This window comes from Carassius gibelio, chromosome B16 (assembly GCF_023724105.1).
Source record: "Carassius gibelio isolate Cgi1373 ecotype wild population from Czech Republic chromosome B16, carGib1.2-hapl.c, whole genome shotgun sequence".
Lineage (NCBI taxonomy): Eukaryota > Metazoa > Chordata > Actinopteri > Cypriniformes > Cyprinidae > Carassius > Carassius gibelio.
The window spans coordinates 4,330,034-4,343,748 of NC_068411.1; the positions used below are offsets into that span (position 1 = coordinate 4,330,034).

At 50.1% G+C, this 13,715-nt stretch overlaps 1 pseudogene; it reads left to right on the top strand.

Annotated features, from left to right (window-relative positions):
* Positions 1-8,561: 8,561 nt before the first annotated feature.
* Positions 8,562-9,796, top strand: LOC127974289 (putative nuclease HARBI1; annotated as a pseudogene).
* The last annotated feature ends 3,919 nt before the right edge of the window (positions 9,797-13,715 follow it).

Genomic DNA, 13,715 nt, shown 5'->3' on the forward strand with positions numbered 1-13,715 from the left:
GACTTTCTCTGTCAATCGGTTGCCGTGTAGTTCCTCACCCCGCCACACTGGTGGAGAATGCGGGCAAGAGTGTGAGGTGGACACCGACAACCGACCCCTGAGGAGACCGTTAAAGCCACCCGTTTGTTTTTGTTTTGTTTTCTTTTTTTTTTTTTTTCCTGTCATTTATATCTGCTCTGTTTTCACAGGCGGCCGCTCCTCCCCCGGCATGGAAGAACTGCTCAAACACCTCACCGAGGTGAGCATCCGCCAGCAACAAATAGTGGAGCACATGGCCTCACGTCAAGGAGACGCCGAACGTGAGCTCGCCGCCCTCCGCGCCGCCGCCCACCGCACGCCGCTGCCTGACCCCCGTGTCCAAGCCGTCCAGCTGATGCCACGAATGACGTCGCATGACGACGTGGAGATGTATCTTCGGATGTTTGAGGCCACCGCAGTCCGGGAGGCGTGGCCAGAGGACGAGTGGGCCCGCCTCCTCGCGCCGCTGCTGACCGGGGAAGCGCAGCGGGCGTATTTCACCATGACGGCCGAGAGAAGCCGGAACTATGGAGAGGTGAAAAAGGAGATCCTGGGCCGAGTAGGCCTTTCCCCAATCTGTGCGGCGCAGCAGTTCCATGACTGGGAATATCGAGCTCGACAGCCCGCTCGCGCCCAGGCGGCCGAACTATCCCGGTTGGCCCAACATTGGCTGTTGACCGGGGGTCCCTCCGCACACCAGGTAGCTGAGCGTGTGGTGATCGACCGACTCCTCCGCGCCCTTCCCCGCGCGTTGAGGCGGGCGGCTGGCATGAGGAACCCCACCGATCTCGACGGGCTCGTGGAGGCCATTGAGCTGGCGGAGGCCGCCCAACACTGGGAGATAGGGGAGCGAGCGCCGCCTTTTCCCCGAAGGGTGGTCCAGGAGCGACGCTCGCCGGAGGGCACCCAGCGACCCGTGAGCAGGCCTGCGGTTCCCGGCCCCCAGGACGAGCCAATGCCCACCGAGCCGCCGCGTTCCCCAGGACGGACATGGCTAGCAGGCTGTTCAGTCCACGGTCCAGCGCCGAAGGCACCACGGGCCAAGGTGCGCATCAACGGCCGGCCATTCGTCGCCGTCCTCGACCCGGGCAGCGGGGTAAGCCTGATACAACCGACTGTCCTTCCACCCCGAACAGGTTCCAGAGCCGGCTGGCGATAACGTGCGTGCACGGGGATACCAGGCATGTGCCGGCCCGGCGAGTGACCATCACCGCGACACCTGGTTCCTTGCCCGTCGAAGTGGGAATCTTAAGGAACCTACCGGTACCCGTTCTCCTCGGCCGGGATTGGCCGGGGTTCGATCAGCTCCTCACCTCCAGCACACAGCCTGCTAGCCCGGCCGGGAACCGCCGACGCCGGAGTCCAGCAAGGCGCCCTCGACGAGGCCCCGCGCTGCTGACGTCGGACAGCCCTCGAGGAGGTGAGTCCCCCTCCCAAAACTCTAACCTGTTCTTCGATGTCTTCCAGCAGATAGCGGGAGGGGGGACGCTCGCCAAAGAGCAGCGTGGGGACGAGCGCCTCAAGCATTGCTGGTCTCAAGTGCGGGTGGCGGAAGGAGAGGATCTACAACCAGCTCCCCACCCCACACCCCACTTCATCATCCAAAACGGCCTGCTCTATTATGTCGGCCAGCGGAGGGGGGAGGAAAAGACGCTGTTGGTGGTACCGCGGAGCAAAGTCCCGGCGGTCTTGGAACTCGCCCACGCCCACCCGATGGCTGGCCACCTCGGCGCCCAAAACACTGTGCAACGGATCCGGGACCGCTTCCACTGGCCAGGACTGGAGGCGGATGTCAAGCGGTACTGCCAAGCGTGCCCGACGTGCCAACGGACCTCGCCACATACTCCTCCCCCTAGCCCGCTGATCCCGCTGCCGATCATTGAGGTGCCCTTCGAGCGCATCGGGATGGACCTGGTGGGGCCGCTGCCGAAGTCCGCCCGGGGGCATGAACATATCCTGGTTATCGTGGATTATGCCACCCGCTACCCAGAGGCCATTCCCCTCCACAAGGCCACCGCCAAAAACATCGCACAGGAGCTCTTCCTACTGAGCAGTCGGGTTGGCCTACCAGCGGAGATCCTGACCGACCAGGGCACCCCTTTCATGTCCCGGATCATGGCTGACCTCTGCAAACTCCTCAAAGTCCGACAGATCCGGACCAGCGTATACCATCCACAAACCGATGGGCTCGTGGAACGCTTTAACCAGACCCTTAAACAGATGCTGCGGCGTGTCGTGGCCGAGGACCGACGCGACTGGGACCAGATGATCCCGTATGTGCTGTTCGGGGTCCGGGAGGTGCCCCAGGCGTCCACCGGCTTCACGCCCTTCGAGCTCCTCTTCGGCCGCCAACCCCGAGGGCTCCTAGATGTCGCCCGGGAAGCCTGGGAACAACAGCCTGCGGTATGTCGGACCACCGTCGAGCACGTCAAGGCCATGAGAGAGCGGATCGACAGGGTCATGCCATTGGTCCGGGAGCATCTGACCAAGGCCCAGCAAGACCAGCAGCGCCTCTTCAATCGGGCTGCCCAACCCCGGGAGTTCCAGCCGGGAGATCACGTCATGGTACTGGTCCCCACCTCAGCCTGTAAGTTCCTGGCCCGCTGGCAGGGCCCATATACGGTCACCGAACGGGTGGGACCCGTCACCTACAAAGTGCGCCAACCCGGTCGCCGAAGGGAAGAGCAGCTCTATCATATAAACCTGTTGAAGCGCTGGGTGGGGACTGGGCCCCAGCTCTCGGCCCTTGCCGCCACCTCTCCCGTGGTTGTGGACATGGATCCCCATCTCTCCGCAGCCCAGAAGACGGAACTGCAGCACCTGGTCGGTCAGTTCTCGGATGTGTTCTCCCCTCTGCCAGGGCGGACGACCGTCATCCAGCACGAAGTCCGAACACCACCAGGAGTCATCGTCCGGCAGCGGCCCTATCGTGTCCCGGAGGCTCGGCGACACACAATCGAGACAGAGGTACAGGAGATGTTGAAGTTGGGGGTAATTGAGCCCTCGCGGAGTCCATGGTCCAGCCCCATCGTCATGGTCCCGAAGCCCGACGGCACCCTAAGGTTCTGCAACGACTTCCGCCGCCTAAATGAGGTCTCTGAATTCGATGGCTATCCCATGCCCCGCGTCGATGAGCTCCTGGATCGACTAGGAAGGGCCCGGTTCATATCAACTCTCGACCTCACCAAGGGGTATTGGCAAGTCCCCCTGTCTAAGGATGCCAAGCCTTCTCGACCCCCAGTGGCCACTGGCAGTACCGGGTCCTTCCCTTCGGCCTGCACGGGGCCCCCGCCACATTCCAGAGGCTCATGGATGTCCTGCTGAGGCCCCATATGGCCTACGCCGCGGCCTACATCGACGACGTGGTCATCCATTCAGAGACCTGGGGGGAACATTTAGAGCGGCTCCGGAGGGTGCTGCTGGACCTCCGCCGGGCGGGGCTCACCGCCAACCCCCGGAAATGTCACCTGGCTCTCTCCGAAGCCAAGTACCTGGGCTTCTGCGTGGGACGTGGCCTCATCCGCCCCCAGGAAAAGAAGGTGACAGCTATCCTCTCGGCACCGCGGCCCTCTACCAAGACCCAGGTACGAGCCTTTTTGGGGTTGGCAGGATACTACCGATGTTTTATCCCTAACTTCTCCTCCTTAGCCTCTTCCCTGACAGATCTGACCAGGAAGGGGCAACCGGAGAAGATAGCCTGGAGTCCAGAAGCGGAAGAGGCGTTCCAGCAGGTGAAGTCAGCCCTCACCACGGAGCCAGTCCTGCGAGCCCCCGACTTCAACTGCCCCTTCCTGGTGCAAACCGACGCCTCGGACACCGGGTTGGGAGCCGTTCTCTCCCAGGTCCAGGACGGCGAGGAACACCCGGTGATCTTTATTAGCCGGAAGCTGACCCCGACCGAACAACGGTATGCCGCCGTGGAGAAGGAAGCACTGGCCGTCAAGTGGGCAGTCCTGGAGCTCCGCTATTACCTCCTCGGACGCCGGTTCACCCTGCTGACAGACCATGCGCCACTGCAGTGGATGGCCCGCGCAAAGGACACCAACCCCAGGGTAACCCGCTGGTTCCTTGCGCTCCAGGACTTCCACTTCACCATACAACATCGGGCGGGGACGGCCAACGCCAACGCGGACGGCCTCTCCAGGATAGGGGCAGCTTTCGCAGGTCTGTCAGGCCCCACTCCCCACCCTCCCCATATCTCCCCATTGTCCCGCAGGCGCAGGTCGACGCTTAGGGGGGGGAGTGTGACATGCGTCCCGAGCGCTCGTCAGCGTCGCCCTGGCAACACACTGGAATCACCGGCACCAGCTCATCACGGGCTGAGCGGCCGCACCTGCAGCTCATCAAGCGGCGCCTACTTAGGCAGAGGAGGAAGGCAGAGTGGTGAGGAATGTCTCCCAACAAAGACGCTAACCCTTACCTCCTCTGTTACAGAGAGCAGCGTGTGACCGTCAGCCCCACCAAGGAGAGCACAGCACGGGATCCACCACTCAGGACACAGCGAGCACGAGGGACTTGAAGCGCCACAGGAGATCACCGCCTTCACCCAGAGCACCTACCTTTAATAAATCCACCCTTCGGGGACTTTCTCTGTCAATCGGTTGCCGTGTAGTTCCTCACCCCGCCACAATATATATATATATATATATATATATATATATATATATATATATATATATATATATATATATATATATATATATATATATATATATATATATATATATACATTAAATGAGTCCTGGAGCAATCTAGAAAAGTAATGGGTTGAAAGCCACATGTCTCATATTTTTTGTGAGACTATGTCTAGACCCCCCACCCCCAAAATTTAAGAAAATATATTTCCCAATAGTATTGAAGGCTTCTACAAACTATTTAGTCAGTAAACATACCACTGCATTGTTTTTTTTTTTTCAATTATAAAACACTAGACAGAAACTTAGACATCATATAAGTGATTTATTTGAGTACTAGGAAAATACAATAAGAATAATTTGAGTAAGAAAAATAAGAATAATAAGAAAAATAAAAAAATTGTCAATTACAGAAAATCCTGAGATTGCTAGAAATGCAGCATTTACAATGAATTATGATGCAAATAAGTGCTGATGTGTTGATGGCCACTTATACAAATGGTAATAACACAAATCTCTCTATTCATATAGACACGTTCACTTTGATAGCAGTGATCATACAGTAATAGCGAGCTGATTTGGGCTGATTTGCACTCAAACTGATGGTAATCATGCAGATAAATTCAACACAAAACACACTCTCACATATATAAAAACTGTTTAAAAATAAAACAAACAAAGAAAAAGGCGATTGGCAAAATTCAAATATACTATCTTTCGCCTACCTTTTATTCATTCTTTTTTCCAGTGGATCGTCTCATTCTGTTTGTGACACTGTACGCTGCAAAACCATGCCGTTTTTTTTACTACCAAGACACAGTTTTCGACCGTGAGTAATTCCATAAATGGACACAAACAGTTCTGTCGCTGAAGAACTGAAACGTAAACAAAGGAATTATGATCCATATTACAATGTTATTGCTTCGTTGGACCAAACGTGCTCCATGAGATGTCATTCAGTGGACCTTTAACTTTCTAACTAAACAAGGATTTACAGCTGTGGATGTGTTTATGACCCGTTATTACGACGTATCTGGTATGCACAGCGTTTCCATTGTTCATGTTTATGTGTACTGCTTATACAAATGTAGCAAATACAGTCTTTATAAGCTTTCCATTGAAAAACAGTGATCTGTCATCGATGCTTGAGGCTTAGATCTTTATAATGATACATAGTTTGTCAAGATTAAATTTGTCCAGTTACATTTAATATACTCATAAACACTGACACGTGCAAGTTTAGGGGTTTTCAGTATGAGGGCGTCGGAGTGCTGTCTAAGAGGTTAACCTGGCTTACATATAACACACTAATATGCTTCTAATATACAAATCTGGGAACACTTCCCATAACACCCAATGTACTTGCGGCAGATCCTTTTCCTATTTGGTGTCTAAACTCTGGAATAACCTACCTAACATTGTTCTGGAGGCAGACACACTATTGCAGTTTAAATCTAGATTAAATACCCATCTCTTTAACCTGGCTTACACATAACATACAAAAGGATTTTTAGGCTGCATTAATTAGGTAAACCGGAACCGGATGTACTTGCTACATCATTAGAAGAATGGGATCTAGGCTAATATTAGTCTGTTTCTCTCTTATTCCGAGGTCACCGTAGCCACCAGATCCAGTCTGTATCCAGATCCGAGGGTCACTGCAGTCACCCGGATACAGTACGTATCCAGAACAGATGGTGGATCAGCACCTAGAAATGACCTCTACTGCCCTGAAAGACAGCAGAGACCAGGACAACTAGAGCCCCAGATACAGATCCCCTGTAAAGACCTTGTCTCAGATGACCACCAGGACAAGACCACAGGAAACAGATTATTCTTCTGCACAATCTGACTTTGCTGCAGCCTGGAATTGAACTACTGGTTTCGTCTGGTCAGAGGAGAACTGACCCCCCAACTGAGCCTGGTTTCTCCCAAGGTTTTTTTCTCCATTCTGTCACCGATGGAGTTTCAGTTCCTTGCCGCTGTCGCCTCTGGCTTGCTTAGTTGGGGTCGCTTCATCTATAGCGATATCGTTGACTTGATTACAAATAAATGCACAGACAATATTTAACTGAACAGAGAAGACATCACTGAATTCAATGATGAACTGCCTTTAACTATCATTTTGCATTATTGACACACTGTTCTCCTAATGAATTTTGTTCAGTTGCTTTGACGCAATGTATTTAGTTTAAAGCGCTATATAAATAAAGGTGACTTGACTTGACTACATCATTAGAAGAATGGCATCTACGCTAATATTAGTCTGTTTCTCTCTTATTCTGAGCTCACCGTAGCCACCAGATCCAGTCTGTATCCGACTCAGGGGGTCACTGCAGCCACCCAGATCCAGTACGTATCCAGACCAGATGGTGAATCAGGACCTAAAAAGGACCTCTACAACCCTGAAAGACAGTGGAGACCAGGACAACTAGAGCCCCAGATACAGATCCCCAGCCTGGAATTGAACTACTGGTTTCGTCTGGTCAGAGGAGAACTGGCCCCCCAACTGAGCCTGGTTTCTCCCAATGTTTTTTCTCTATTTTGTCACCGATGGAGTTTCGGTTCCTTGCCGCTGTCGCCTCTGGCTTTCTTAGTTGGGGTCACTTCATCTACAGCGATATCGTTGACTTGATTGCAAATAAATGCACAGACACTATTTAACTGAACAGAGATGACATCACTGAATTCAATGATGAACTGTCTTTAACTATCATTTTATTATCAAGGTGAAAACCAAGATCCTTGACATCTGAACTAATAATAGATCCCAAAAATAGCATATACAGTGAAATTAATAACAGTGCTAAAATTGATGCCCGGGGTGCACCACAAATAATTTGAGCTATCGAGGATGAAAAAAACACCTTAGGTAATGGAAAAACTTGACAGGAAGGATTGAAACCATTTCAAAACTGTCCCAGATAAGCCGTTGTGTCATCAGTGAATTTGACGATGATGTTGGAGCTGTGTGTGGCTGCACAGTCATGTGTGTACCGGGAGTACAGGAGTGGGCTGAGGACACAGCCCTGAGGAGCACCAGTATTGAGGGTCAGAGGGGGTGAAGTGTTGTTGCCCATTCTGAACCTCACTTCTGCCTGTTAGGAAGTCCAGGCTCCAGCTGCACAGAGATCTGTTTAGTCCCAGAGTCTGGAGCATCACAACAAGTGTGGCAGGCAATATGGTGATAAATGCTGTGCTGTAGGCCACAGACAGCATTCTCACATAAGTGTTCTTATTTTCTAGGTGGGATAGAGCAGTGTGTAGGGTGAAAGTAATAGCATCGTCTGTAGAACGGTTGCTACGATATGCAAATTGTAGCAGATCTAGTGAGGCAGGCAGCACAGAGCATATGAAGTCTCTGATGAGTCTCTCAAAACACTTGCTGAAGATGAGTGTCAGAGCAATGAGCCTCCAGTCATTTAAGCATGTGATTTATTTTTCTTTGGTATGGGTATAAATGTGGATTTTTTTTAAGCATGAGGGAACCACTGACAGAGAGAGGGAGATGTCTGTGAAAACCGCGGCTAGTTGGAATGTGCATGATCAGAGCACACAGCCTGGGATGCTATCAGGACCCGTGGCCTTGTGGATATTCATCTGTAGGAAGGATCGGTTACATCTGCGACAGAGATGGTGAGTGCACTCACCTCTTCTGCAGCAGTCGTGGGAGCACTTTCTGTGTGGGCGGTGTTGTGAGCCTCAAAACGAGCAGAAAAGTTAAGCTCATCTGGGACCTGTACCATGAAGTTGGATTAGGTGGCTAGCCAGCTATGTTTCAGCTTAGTTTCCACCAACACTGGGTTTAAGGTACTATGAAAGTAGCTCAGCTTTAATCGTTGTTCGTTGCCATGGTATCTTACGCTGCATGGCTAACCTGCTCCGAGGCAGGTTATGTTCTTATCTATAATGTCTTATCTTTGTGAACTTCTTGAGCCGCACATAACAAATGTGACTCATCGAAGCCATGCCCTTACTGTACCGCAAATGGTATGTATTGCGTTGCGTTTTTTTGCAAGTGATACATACTTGTATGCTGTCGGGGATGCAGAGAATCTAGGGAAAAACACGGTCTGTTGAACCATTCGAAAGGTGGTCCTCGCTCTGCAGGGGTACAAAAACAGCTTCATTGTGTTCCCTGGACATTTATCAACCATGTCCATAAAATAGGGCTTTTATAAAATTGCCGGTAAGATATCTTGATAGGGTGACATCACATGAACAAATTTATAATTTCACACTCATATTTTTTCATCTTCAAAAAAGCATATTTCACACTTCGAAATCTATTATACAGTAGTCTGCAGTAGTTACATGTTAAGAATGTAAATTCCTATGATAGGATTCCCTAGAGTCATAGGAGCAATAGACTGCACACATGTTGCAATCTCCACAGCTCTCGAGAACATGAAGCAGATTATGTGAACAGAAAGTCCTTTCACAGCTTTAATGTTCAGGTAGGTCTACTATATAGCCTATGTGAAATTATTAATTTTTTGCACTGAGATCAATCTTTAAATAAATAGTAACTAACAGATAGGACAATTATTTACTGTACATTTCATCTGCAGATGACTTGTGATCATGAATGCATGATCACAAGTTTGGATGCCAAATGGCCTGGCTCTGTACATGACTCACAAATTTTCCGTGAGTCTATTTTGTGTCAGCGCTTTGAGGAAGGCAAGTTAAATTTGGTACAGTACACTTTAAAGTTTTAATTTTAATAGCAAAACGTACACAATTTTCCCTTTTTCTGTTCTATGACAGGGCTTTTTGATGGCCTGTTGGTTGGAGATCAAGGTTATGCATGCCAGAGGTTTTTGCTAACTCCCTATCCTGACCCTCAGACAGGGCCACCAAACTGCTACAATGTGGCCCTCAGTAAAACCTGGGTCAAGATTGAGATGAACTTTGGCATCCTAAAGGCACGTTTCAACTGCCTTAGGCGTTTAAGAGTGTCACCAGAGCGGGCATCACAGATAGTGGCTGCATGTGCCATTCTGCATAATATAGCCACTATCAGAAAGGAGCGAGTACCACCACAAAACCAGCTTCTCCCTGATGAAATTGACCCCATCACACTTGACCACCCAGCTGGCGCAGCTGTCAGAGATGCAATCACAACACAATATTTTACTTAATAAAAGCACACTGACACTGCAGATATGTCTCAAACTGTTTTATTGGTCATCATGTGGCTAGGGGGAAAAAAGAGAGCAAGAAAATTACATTAATAAACATTCATAGTGTTCATACTAAAGGGTTACTTGGTTAAAAAAAGTTAACATACTGAGATCTGTTTTTTTCCAACTGTCTGATCTCCAATTTAATTTTTTTTTTATTTGAAGCCTCCTCAGCTCACAGTCCAGCTCCTTCAGTGTGCATTATAGTTCTATACTCCTTTTGTAAAGGGCCCTGACTGAGTCTGTTTCCACCTGAAACAATTCCACCACAAACAATCATTACACGTTTTCTGGAGGTTGATCAAATCACAAAAAGTGGAATGACTTTCAACAAACACATGACTGACTGTAATTTATGTCAAGGGTTTAAAGCATTACCTTGTATAGCCCATTGAGGAAGAGGCTTCAGTTTCTGGGGCAGGTTGTGAAAAATCCTACAAAAGAGATGTGTAAGGGCCAGTCCCATACACAAAAGAAATATATTTGAAATATATTTTCAGAATATGTTTTGGAATATATGCAAATATTTGAAATTGGCCCAATAAATATATTTCACACTTAACATAATGTATTTTTGTTATATTTCAGAATATATTTAAATGTATTTTTTTCTGTATGGGTCCCCAAAAGTGTCAAAAATATATGTGTCATATATTCCAAATACATTGAAATATATTCTGAAATATATATAAAACAAAATATGATGTTAAGTGTGAAATATATTTATTGGGCCAATTTAAAATGTTTGCATATATTCCAAAATTGTCACGGTAGGAAATCCAGTGTTTCCTCCGTGTCATGTTTTGTGATTGTTTTTGTACTTACGTTGTCTCCATGTGCTCGTTTAGTTGATTGTCATCACCTGGGTGTTGATTGTCTCGCTCCAGCTGATCTTCATCACACCTCAGCTACTTATACTCACCTCGCTCTCTCTCTGTTGTCAGATCCTCTCTCATGTCTTCGTGTCCTAGTTGGATTACCGTCTTCCGTGTTCGTGTGCTGGAGTGGATTAAGTGTTGTCGTCCTCGTGTCAGTGTTCCGGTCTGTTCCTGGTTTCAACCATTGACCACCTTCACCTGCACCGCCGACTTCACCACCCAGCTCTTCTCACGCCACCGTAGACCTTCCTTGCCATTGCCAACATCCTGGACTCTCTTTCTCAATAAACTACATCTGATCGCCTGCAATTGCTTCCTCCTCTTTTATCTGTCGTTACAGAAGGATCTGACCATCATGGAAGCAGCAGGCGACCGCTCCCCATCTCATCTGGAAGAATTTCTGCAACGAGCTGTGGGTCGTATGGATCGCCAAGACAAGGCGATAGATGAGATGGGTCGAGCCTTCCAAGCAATGGTGACGAAGGTGTCCGAGCTCGCTCTCCAGACGCAACACCAACAACAACCGTCACCCGCTGCGCCTCCCACGCCACCCACACCGCCGATCGTCTCCGGGGGGATTTCCCAGCCCGAACCACGCCTCCCCATCCCGGAGAAATATGCGGGTGAGCCAGAGTTCTGTCGATCATTTCTGTCTCATTGTTCTCTGCACTTCGCCATGCAGCCCCGCACGTTCTACACCGAGGAAATGAAGGTGGCATTCGTCTTATCACTACTTACGGGAAGGGCTGCCCTCTGGGGGACGGCGGTGTGGGAAAACCAAGACAGCTGCTGTGCCTCGTTCCACGCCCTTTCGGAAGAGATGAGACGGGTCTTCGACCGCTCCGTCGCCGGGAGGGAAGCGGCTCGCCTTCTCACGGACCTACGTCAGGGGGAAAGGTCCGTTTCCGATTACTCGATTGAGTTCCGCACCCTGGCGGCGGAGTGTAAGTGGAACGAAGAGGCGCAGTGGGATCACTTCCTGCATGGGTTGGCTGACCGCATCCAACAGGAGATCCGCGCCGTCGAGCTCCCCACTTCTCTCAATAGTCTGATTGACCTCACCATCAGAGTTGACAATCGACTCGATCAAGCCGCCAGACGGAGGGGGAGAACAGTTCTCGCGAACAGACCGGAGGCTCAGTATCAGCGCTCAGATGTTGCGGTCAGCCCACCGGGAGATCTTGAACCCATGCAGGTGGGGCGAGCTCGGCTCTCCCGGGAGGAGAGAATCAGGCGGAGATCCCTGGGACTATGTTTATACTGCGGCAGTCAAGAACATCACATCCAGCGTTGTCCGGTAAAAGACCAAGCCCGATAGTAAAACGGAGGCTACTATCGGGTGGGATCTCTGCCAGGAAGACCTCATCTACATCGACACTCCTTCCGGTGAGTCTACGGTGGTCCACCCACGCACTCGAGCATCACGCCTTGTTGGATTCTGGGGCAGAGGGTAATTTCATGGACTTCAAGTTTGCTTGTAAGCTTAACATTCCTCTCACCTCCCTCAAACACCCCATTGCACCCTTTGCTCTCAACGGACACAGACTACCAGTCATCACTCAGACCACCTTACCTGTTTCCCTCACCACATCTGGCAACCATACTGAGGAGATATCATTTTACATCACGGACTCACCTCAATCCCCCATCGTTCTCGGCCACACCTGGCTTCAGAAACACAACCCCAGGATCAATTGGCGCCTTGGATCTGTGGTTAGCTGGAGCGAGGAATGTCATTTGTCTTGTCTTTTGTCTGCTGGTGTTAATGTTTCTGAGTCTGTGTTTCAGGGGGAAGCAGTGGATTTGGCTAGCGTGCCCGCGGAGTACCACGACCTGAAGGAGGTGTTCAGTAAGTCTCGTGCTGATTCTCTTCCTCCTCATCGTCCCTATGACTGTGCGATAGAGTTATTGCCAGGTACTTCTCCGCCTAAGGGCAAGTTATATTCTTTGTCTATTCCAGAGACGGCGGCCATGGAGAAATATATATCCAGTTCTCTAGCAACGGGGTTTATCCGCCCTTCTTCTTCTCCAGCGGGGGCGGGGTTCTTTTTTGTGGGAAAGAAGGACGGATCCTTGCGACCTTGCATTGACTACCGAGGGCTGAACAACATAACGGTAAAGAATACTTATCCTTTACCGCTTATGTCTTCAGCTTTTGAGAGGTTGCAGGGAGCGTCCGTTTTCACTAAATTGGACTTACGTAATGCTTATCATTTGGTCCGCATCAGGGAGGGGGATGAGTGGAAGACTGCCTTTAACACCCCTAGAGGCCATTTTGAGTACTGCGTTATGCCGTTCGGGCTAACCAACTCGCCGGCAGTCTTTCAAGCACTCGTTAATGACGTGTTGCGAGACATGGTCGATCTGTTCATATATGTTTACCTGGATGACATATTGATTTTTTCTTCGTCTCTCCAGGAACACGTGCAACACGTACGACGAGTGCTTCTGCGGTTGCTAGAGAATGGATTGTTTGTCAAGGCGGAGAAATGCGTTTTTCATGCACAGTCTGTTTCTTTTCTAGGACACATCATTTCGACTGAGGGTGTTCGCATGGATCCTGAGAAGGTTAAGGCTGTGGTAAATTGGCCATCCCCAGAGTCTCGCAGGGCCCTGCAGAGATTTCTGGGGTTCGCCAATTTTTACCGGCGTTTCATTCGCAATTTCAGCCAACTAGCCGCTCCTCTGACCGCCTTGACCTCCCCTAGTTTGACGTTCAGGTGGTCAGACGCAGCTGAGGCTGCGTTTGCCAAACTGAAAAGCTGCTTTGTTTCAGCTCCCATTCTCGTCACCCCTGATCGCTCACGTCAATTCATAGTGGAGGTCGACGCGTCAGAGGTGGGGGTAGGAGCAGTGTTATCCCAACGCGCATCCTCAGACGGAAAGGTGCATCCGTGCGCGTATTATTCTCACCGTTTATCTCCTGCAGAAGTTAATTATGACATTGGCAATCGAGAGTTGTTGGCAGTCAAACTTGCACTGGAAGAATGGCGTCACTG